At 43.4% G+C, this 7,387-nt stretch overlaps 1 long non-coding RNA gene across 1 annotated transcript; it reads right to left on the minus strand.

Moving 5' to 3' along the window:
* Positions 1 to 478: 478 nt before the first annotated feature.
* On the minus strand, positions 479 to 6,269 carry LOC144106275 (uncharacterized). Its single transcript, XR_013308958.1, has 3 exons — positions 6,140 to 6,269; positions 4,207 to 4,261; positions 479 to 1,085 (listed from the first exon to the last, which is right to left on the minus strand). It is a non-coding gene; the product is annotated as an uncharacterized LOC144106275 (long non-coding RNA).
* Between the last annotated feature and the right edge of the window lie 1,118 nt (positions 6,270 to 7,387).

Below are 7,387 nucleotides of genomic sequence, written 5' to 3' on the forward strand. Positions count from 1 at the left end.
TGTGCATATCTAGCAGCCGTCCAAGTCGACACGACATGGGACCACTCCGCGGGCTTAGAAGCAAGTGACGGTGGAATCATCAGTGAAGCCTCAGTGTCCTCATACCAGGCGAGGGTTCCTTCTTGTCCCGTTTTTCTATGGAATCGATATTTCCTTCTGTCATAGGCTCTGATCGCGATGACATTACTAGTAAATATTTCAAGGACAAACTATGTGCGAAAGAAGCAGAGCAGAAAAGGAGGGTATAAGTGAAAGGTCATATACAAGGTGAGCTGGGCATCGCATTCCGTTCTTGCTTCATGCAGCTCGACAGACTTCTTCCCTACTTGCTCCAGATGACTAGAGTACAGGAATCTTCCTTATTCGCACCTTTATAGATTTGAGAACCAGAACGTTTATTTACACAGAAGATATTGCAAAAAATGCTGAGTAGCCATCTGGATCCTTAGGCGCTATGGCCGGTGATGAATCCGCATGTCCAGCATTCTCGGAAAATTTTTTTTTATAATTAGAAAATTGTAAGACAATCTTGTGGAAATATGGAATGCAACGGTCCATTCTTCTGATATGTAGCAAAATCTTTCTTTTAAAAAGTTTCCATCGATCGCAATGAACAGTTAAGACCCCCCTAGAGAACCAATGGGGAACGCTTTTGACTGCAGCAAAAACGTTAGTAGAAAAAAATATACAAGCCTACCGTGAAGTGATCTGTGGATATACGGATCGCTGTAGTGAAATCTTACATTATATGAAAAAAAAAGTGCTCTCATAAACGGTTTCCCGCTCAAAAACGCTTTTGTTCAGAATTGCTGAGTGAGTACGAACGTTATCAAGCACAAAACAGTCACTTCGTGGAGGATTGCTATGAACAACAACGACATGTATTTAATAGCAATTTGCCGCCATCAGTCAGTCTCCGTCTAAGGCGTCTTTCACGCTGTTCGCAGCGTCAGCAACTTTTCCCACAAGGTCGGCGCCCTTCTCCACCACTTGGACTCCTGTCTTGACCAAGTCAGGTATTCCTCGTTCTCCCTCCGCTGCAGTCCCTTCTACTGCAAGGGCGTCAGCGCAGCACCGCAGGCCTTCTGCATGGATTAGCATAATAGGGATTAGCATTAGCATATAGTTTCTTTTCACGGAGTGAGCTGCAGGAAGCAGTATCCCTGTCGCGTAAGTTCCGTCTCCAAATATCTTTCCCCCAACCCCAAGGGGACACCAGTCGTGGGACTGAAGTATAAGCTAGGGTATAGGCGCTGTGAGTGAATGTAGTTCCGAGTAAACCGTTATGTTCACAGAGTGCGTGCTTGTACGACATTCTTTTTCGTGAACGACTTTTTTTTTTACGGTGGTGTTACGTCCCTGGAGTTCAATAAACAGTTTTGAGCGAAGCGTGCTTTATTTTTTCTTTATGTTCGCACTGAGGAAGCCAAATTTTTTTGTTAGAAAAGCTGTTCTTACAACCACAATTTTTTGTTTATGTTCGTACTTGCGCTGTACTTCCATTGCCGTTGCGCGGCTCACTGGCTCTATTCTACTGCTTACTGGCTCTTACTTCCAACTTGGATTCGAAGAAAAAGCAGCTTGCATTAACCAGGCAAAGCTGCAATTGTTCTCCTACTGCCTAGAAGCTGTGGCGGTCAGCACTTGAGCCGCCATAAACGCGAGACAACATTTAGAAAGATTCGAGGTGGGAGTTTGGCCGATAAGATCAATTGCCAAGGTGTTTTTCACGTAGCGCAAAGCTCACACAGAACACGCGTGACTTCTGCGTAGTCCCAAACCTCGGCTTATTAGCGCAGAAAGGCTGCATGTGAAAACACCACAGTTCCAGCTAAAAATGCTTTATTCTCTCGCTAGGTGGTGCGTTGGGGCCTTGCGATTGACGCGGCAAACTTCATCTCAAGCTGCCTGCACCTCTCGCGCAGTTTTTTTTTTCCATAATGAAATCAGTGCAGGCTGCTGATATTTTACGTCCGATTCCCAATATGCGCACTCGTACCGCCAGGAATCGCCACAATGTCAAGAGGAAAGACGGTCCCGAGTCAGTGCAGAGAAAACAGGGTCGTGATTCCTCCTCAAGGAAAAGTTTCGATCGTGCTATCCCAAGCAGCAGAACTATTGGGCAAAATGTTGGAAATGGATGGTTTTTCCGGCATTTGCCAATATATAGGGCCGTCATTTGCCAATACATTTCCGATATTGGGCCGATTGCCTGTGCTGCTTGGGATACTCTCGCCTTTTGTGACACAATGTTAAAGTTTCCTGTGGTGTAACCTGGTGACAGCCAACCAGGTGAAGACAACAGAAAGAAATGTTTTACTGTCTGCCTGAATTGAGTCCTGTGGATTGTACGTCAGGCCTGGAGTCTCGCCATGAAATCACGGCATATATAAACAATACACACCGTATTAATAAGACCACAATATATAATGCATTGACTATTGGTGACCGCATATGACGTCTATATACGGGGTGTTTTCTTAACCTTTACAGATTATTTTAAAATGTGTTCGAGGTGTAATAAGGGAGTAATTACTGATTGGCATCCACCAAAGCGCAGCCATACAGCTACAAACGAAAGCTATGTAGCATTCTCAGGAACTTCGCAGTTGAAGAAAAATTCGTCCTGGTCCGGGTCCTGTAGCCGTATCGCTGCGCTTGGGTGGATGAAAATGAGTAATTACCCCTTTATTACAAATTTACTCCACCCTGGGTGCTTCCCCTAAACATCTGATGAACACTGTTAGAAGTCGGTTGGTGCGGTCTGTTGAGCTGGACTGTACAGGAAGGTTGACATTAGATCCCTCATATGAATAAATAAATAGACTACGAATAATTAACCTAAATTAACTAATTATTATGTTTAAGGACAACATTAAATTGCGAAATTAATGACCGTCAACATCGCGAAGGTGAGTGCAGTTCATAAATTTATTAATAGGCAATGCGGCTGGAATTGTCGAGCTTCGAAAATGCATTTGAAAGCTTGTTAAGTTCACTTTTTTGTATTACCTGATTATCAAATGGCGTCGCTGCGCGTTGTATCACCGCCGAAAGCAAGTTAAATTCTTCTACATCATCAAATACAGCAGCTTCTTCTGTATTTGATGCTTAAGAAATGTGAAAGAGGCCGATTTACAAATTTGCAATTCGTGAAAGCAAACTCAGGGAGCTCTGAAATGTGTATTTTTGATTGGGGTTTAACGTCCCAAAGCAACTCAGACTATGAGGGACGCCGTAGTGAAGGGATTCGGAAATTTCGACCACCTGTGGTTTTTTAACGTGCACTGACATCGCACAGTACACGGGCCTCTAGAATTTGACCTCCATCGAAATTCGACCGCCGCAGCCGGGATCGGAGCCGCGACTTTCGGGTCAGCAACCGAGCGCCATAACCACTGAGCCACCGCGGCGCCGTTTATCCGTTGTTTAATTAATTACTCGTTTAATTATTAATCAATATGAAGTATAGCCTCTCTCAAAAAGTATACAGCCCAATGAGTTTTCTTCTGAGGCCTGCAGCGCGGCTACTCTTGCATACACAGGGACCCTAATCTCGCGAAGCCAGGAGTAACTTAAGTCCTCAACCGTTCCAAGCTTAGGGCTGTCAGATGTGTTTAAGAGCCCTGCTGCACGCCTTGGAAGCAAACCCGTTGACCTGTATATATTTAACAAAGACTGTGCATAATGTACACCTTTCTGTACAATTCACCTCAACAGATCACGCCGACATATCGCTCAAAGTTTATAATTCAAAATTCTGTAAAGGTTCCAACAAAAAAATCAGGTATAATCGGGACTTCGTGAACTGTTATGAACTAGGGAGGTGAAGAAATAAAGGGGATATATACACTCTAAACACAAATACGCCTAAATGAGAGCAAGAAAGGGAGTAAACTCTCCTCTAGCGCACACCGTTTTATGAAAGATCGAGCGCTAGAGGACAGCTTACTTCCTTTTTTTACTACATTTACTGAAAAAGGTTTTGCGTGTTGTTCTAATTTTATGGTTCAAGACACGAAATAAGAGATGCACTCCATGAAAAAAAATGCCCAGACAAAATGGACTTCCTGCGGCCTTTTCTGCTGAAGAAAACACATTTTCCCCTTTCCATATGAGGTGAAGGAGTTTCCAAGCGCCTTTACGCATCCACGCAAACTGTCTCAACATTGGGGTATCAATACGAGATAGAAAGTAAGGTCTTACCGCAAGTCACCAAGGCAAAGAGGACAGCGACCACAACCGCTCTTCCCATCTTGCTCTGGTTTAAAAAGCGAAGCAAACATAAAAAAATTTGACCTAATAATAAAAAAATCGTTTTCCTCGTAGCATACAAACCGAAGCGGCAGTTGAAGCACCGAAAGCGATCAAGCTGAAATAATTCTCTGTTACTGCCTTAATCCTGGTCCACTAACATCAGTAACATCTTATAAGTACCTCGGCGTTATTCTGACATCGAACCTGACATGGAATGAACACATTATTTCTATTATCACAAATGCTAACCGCATGCTAGGCTATATTAAACGCAACTTTCCTATCACACCGTCATCTGTGAAACTATTTCCTAATAAAACACTTATTCGCTCTAAACTCTAATACGCGTCATCAGTATGGGACCCACATACCGACGAATTAACCAATGCCCTTGTAGCAATCCAAAATCGCTCCGCACGTTTTATTCTTGGTGACTATAGTCGTCTATCAAGCGTCACACTCATGAAAGAAACTTTATTAATAGCACCCTTGTCGATGCGCCGAAGAATTCCCAGTTTGTGCTTTTTCTTTAAAATTTACCACACCAATCCAATTCCAAAGAATGAACTGATCACGTCCCCCACATATGTATCGTCGCGCATCGATAATGCGTGCAAAGTAGGCATCCCCCACTTCCACTCTACATCCTGTCAATATTCATTCATTCCTAAAGCAGCAACAGAGTGGAATCGTCTGCCTGCCGCGCTGGTGATTAATAACAATATCGAGGTATTCAGGAAAAACCTATGCTTGCATTATAACGCATAAAAGTGTTCTTCTAACTCCTTTAGTTTCACCGTTTTTAGTTATATTGTTGTGTGTTTTATGTGGTTTCATGTTGTGTTCTACTCTCTTCGTTTCTAACGGCAAACATTTACGAGTGTTGCCACTTATTAGCCATGTTTACCATGCGATATTAGTGTTTTTTGTTACCTCGCCTTGCCGTGTGCTTTTCAAACGAGATTATTCCCCACTTCTCTCATGTATTCCAATTTGGCTGTTCTTTTCTTCTTTTTTTGTTGTTTTGTACTGTATCACTCTCCTCTATAATGCCCTCTAGGCCAAGAGGGTAACCGAAATAAATAAATTTTTCGAATATAAATAAGTGGAAGTTCCAGTGTCGGGTTCATGAACACTCGAGCCCATCAGTCGCACACGAAAACTCTCGGCAATGATGGACGCAACAAATAAAACAAAAATATCGCCACTGCCGTCATTTTCACTACTTCCTTGCATGCTTCAGCGCGCAACGCCAAAACATCGAACAACGCGAAGAAACAACGAAAATACGAAACATGCGCTAAGGTCTAGCTGCCTGCTTGACTGTCGCGCGGCTACTGCTATACGGTGGCATATATTATTTGCAGCTTGGCACCCCGGGGCTTGCTTAGTGCACCCCGCCACACGCTTAGGAACCGAGAAATTTACAAACATGCACAAAAAAGTATATAAAAGGATGCCTAATTTATGAATAAATTACTCAAGATTGTTTTTTGTTACTTTAAGTTTGTTAGATTCTCATCCGGAATTAGATTATCCGCACACTTCCGTTGAACACTCCTTGTTCCTTGTGCAAAGCGCCTACAGCGGTTGAACGCCAAGGTCACGTTACAGGTTCAATGCCGATGCTTCCACACACAAACATCGACCACTGAATTATTTCAGACTTCTCACTCACAGCTTCTTGATACACAGGGTCTAACTAACGTCCCATAGTCTACCTACTTCACTGTGCGAATATTGTTGACGTAAAATAAAGTTTTCCAAAAAAAATTTTTAAGCATTGCAAGAATTCACTTATTGTCTTCTGCGATAGCTTCATTTCATCGGTAATGCTGTAAATAACACACTCGTACACTTAGAGTGCAAATCAAAGCCGTACCTGGGCAGGTTCAGCCAGCGAAGCGTTTGTCTCACTCTCGTCCTGTGATCATCGCATAGGTACTGCGCAGCTTTTAAACCGCCACTTTCAATACCGGCGTAACGCGTCACAAGCTCCTGCACGCGTACTTAAAATTCGTTTGACTTTATTTCTTCGTTATTTTTTTTTCGTAATGAGCCCGCTGACGCACAACTAAGCCGGAGCGCTAGCAGGAAGTAAAGCAGCCAGATGGAAGTATTCGCGAACAGAGCAACGCGAGCTCGTGCGCACTCGCTTTTAGCGAAAACAGAGACACGTACCACCGCAAATGAGTTACAGTCAGTCACCTGCCCATCACACACGTGCCGCTTTTTTTTTTCCGGGGAAATATATCCGCACTTGAGGCCCAGTAGCAGTTCGCTTCCATAAAAACATTTTCTAACGTGAACACACTTAGACGGGCTGTGGCATAGACTTTTCGAACATAAACAGGCTGCTGCACTTTTTTTACATCTTGTTCAAACCACAAGGTCTTACAATTTCAGTTCTCTTCAGGCGGCCGGAATTTTAAAAATTATTGTTTTTTGTTTCTTCGAAATGAATATCGTCTCCCAGGGAGTAAATACATTGCTCTAGTGGTACAACGCAGCTGCTTAACCCGAGGCGAAAATAATATAGGCACCTTAGTTACATAATCATCATGAGCCTGACTATGCCCACTACACCACAAAGGCCTCTTCCATAACTCCACCCCGTGCCAGCTCCTGCGACCCTATCCCCGCAAATTTCTTAATCTCATTTGCATACCGAACTTTCTCCCGTCCCCTTCTATGCTTGCATTCTCTTCGAATCCAGTGCGTTGCTCTTGAAGACCACAGGTCCTCTTGCCTTTGCATTAAAAGCCCTGCCCAAGCCAATTTCTTTGTCTTGATTTCGATCTCATCTACAGCTGTCAGAAAAACAATGCGCCTGCTTCTTACAGCAAATATTACGGCTACCGCCTTCGTTGTTTACTTGCCTTCAAAGTGCAGTGTACCAGGAACCGAAAATGCAATTCTAAATTTCGCTTTCTGCATGATAATTTTGACGGTGTGAGAGAGATCCTTCGAGTTTAGAAACACGACCATATAGTTGGCTGGTGGTCAATGTTCACTTCGATCTTTAATTTGCCTAAGGAAACAGTTGGCTGTGTTTGGAAGCGTGCGCTGTTGAAACCCAGCGCTGAGTTGGAAATCAGTTACCGAGTACACACCGGTTTCCAAAAGGTAG

The sequence above is a fragment of the Amblyomma americanum genome, chromosome 10, assembly GCF_052857255.1.
Source record: "Amblyomma americanum isolate KBUSLIRL-KWMA chromosome 10, ASM5285725v1, whole genome shotgun sequence".
In the NCBI taxonomy this organism is placed as follows: domain Eukaryota; kingdom Metazoa; phylum Arthropoda; class Arachnida; order Ixodida; family Ixodidae; genus Amblyomma; species Amblyomma americanum.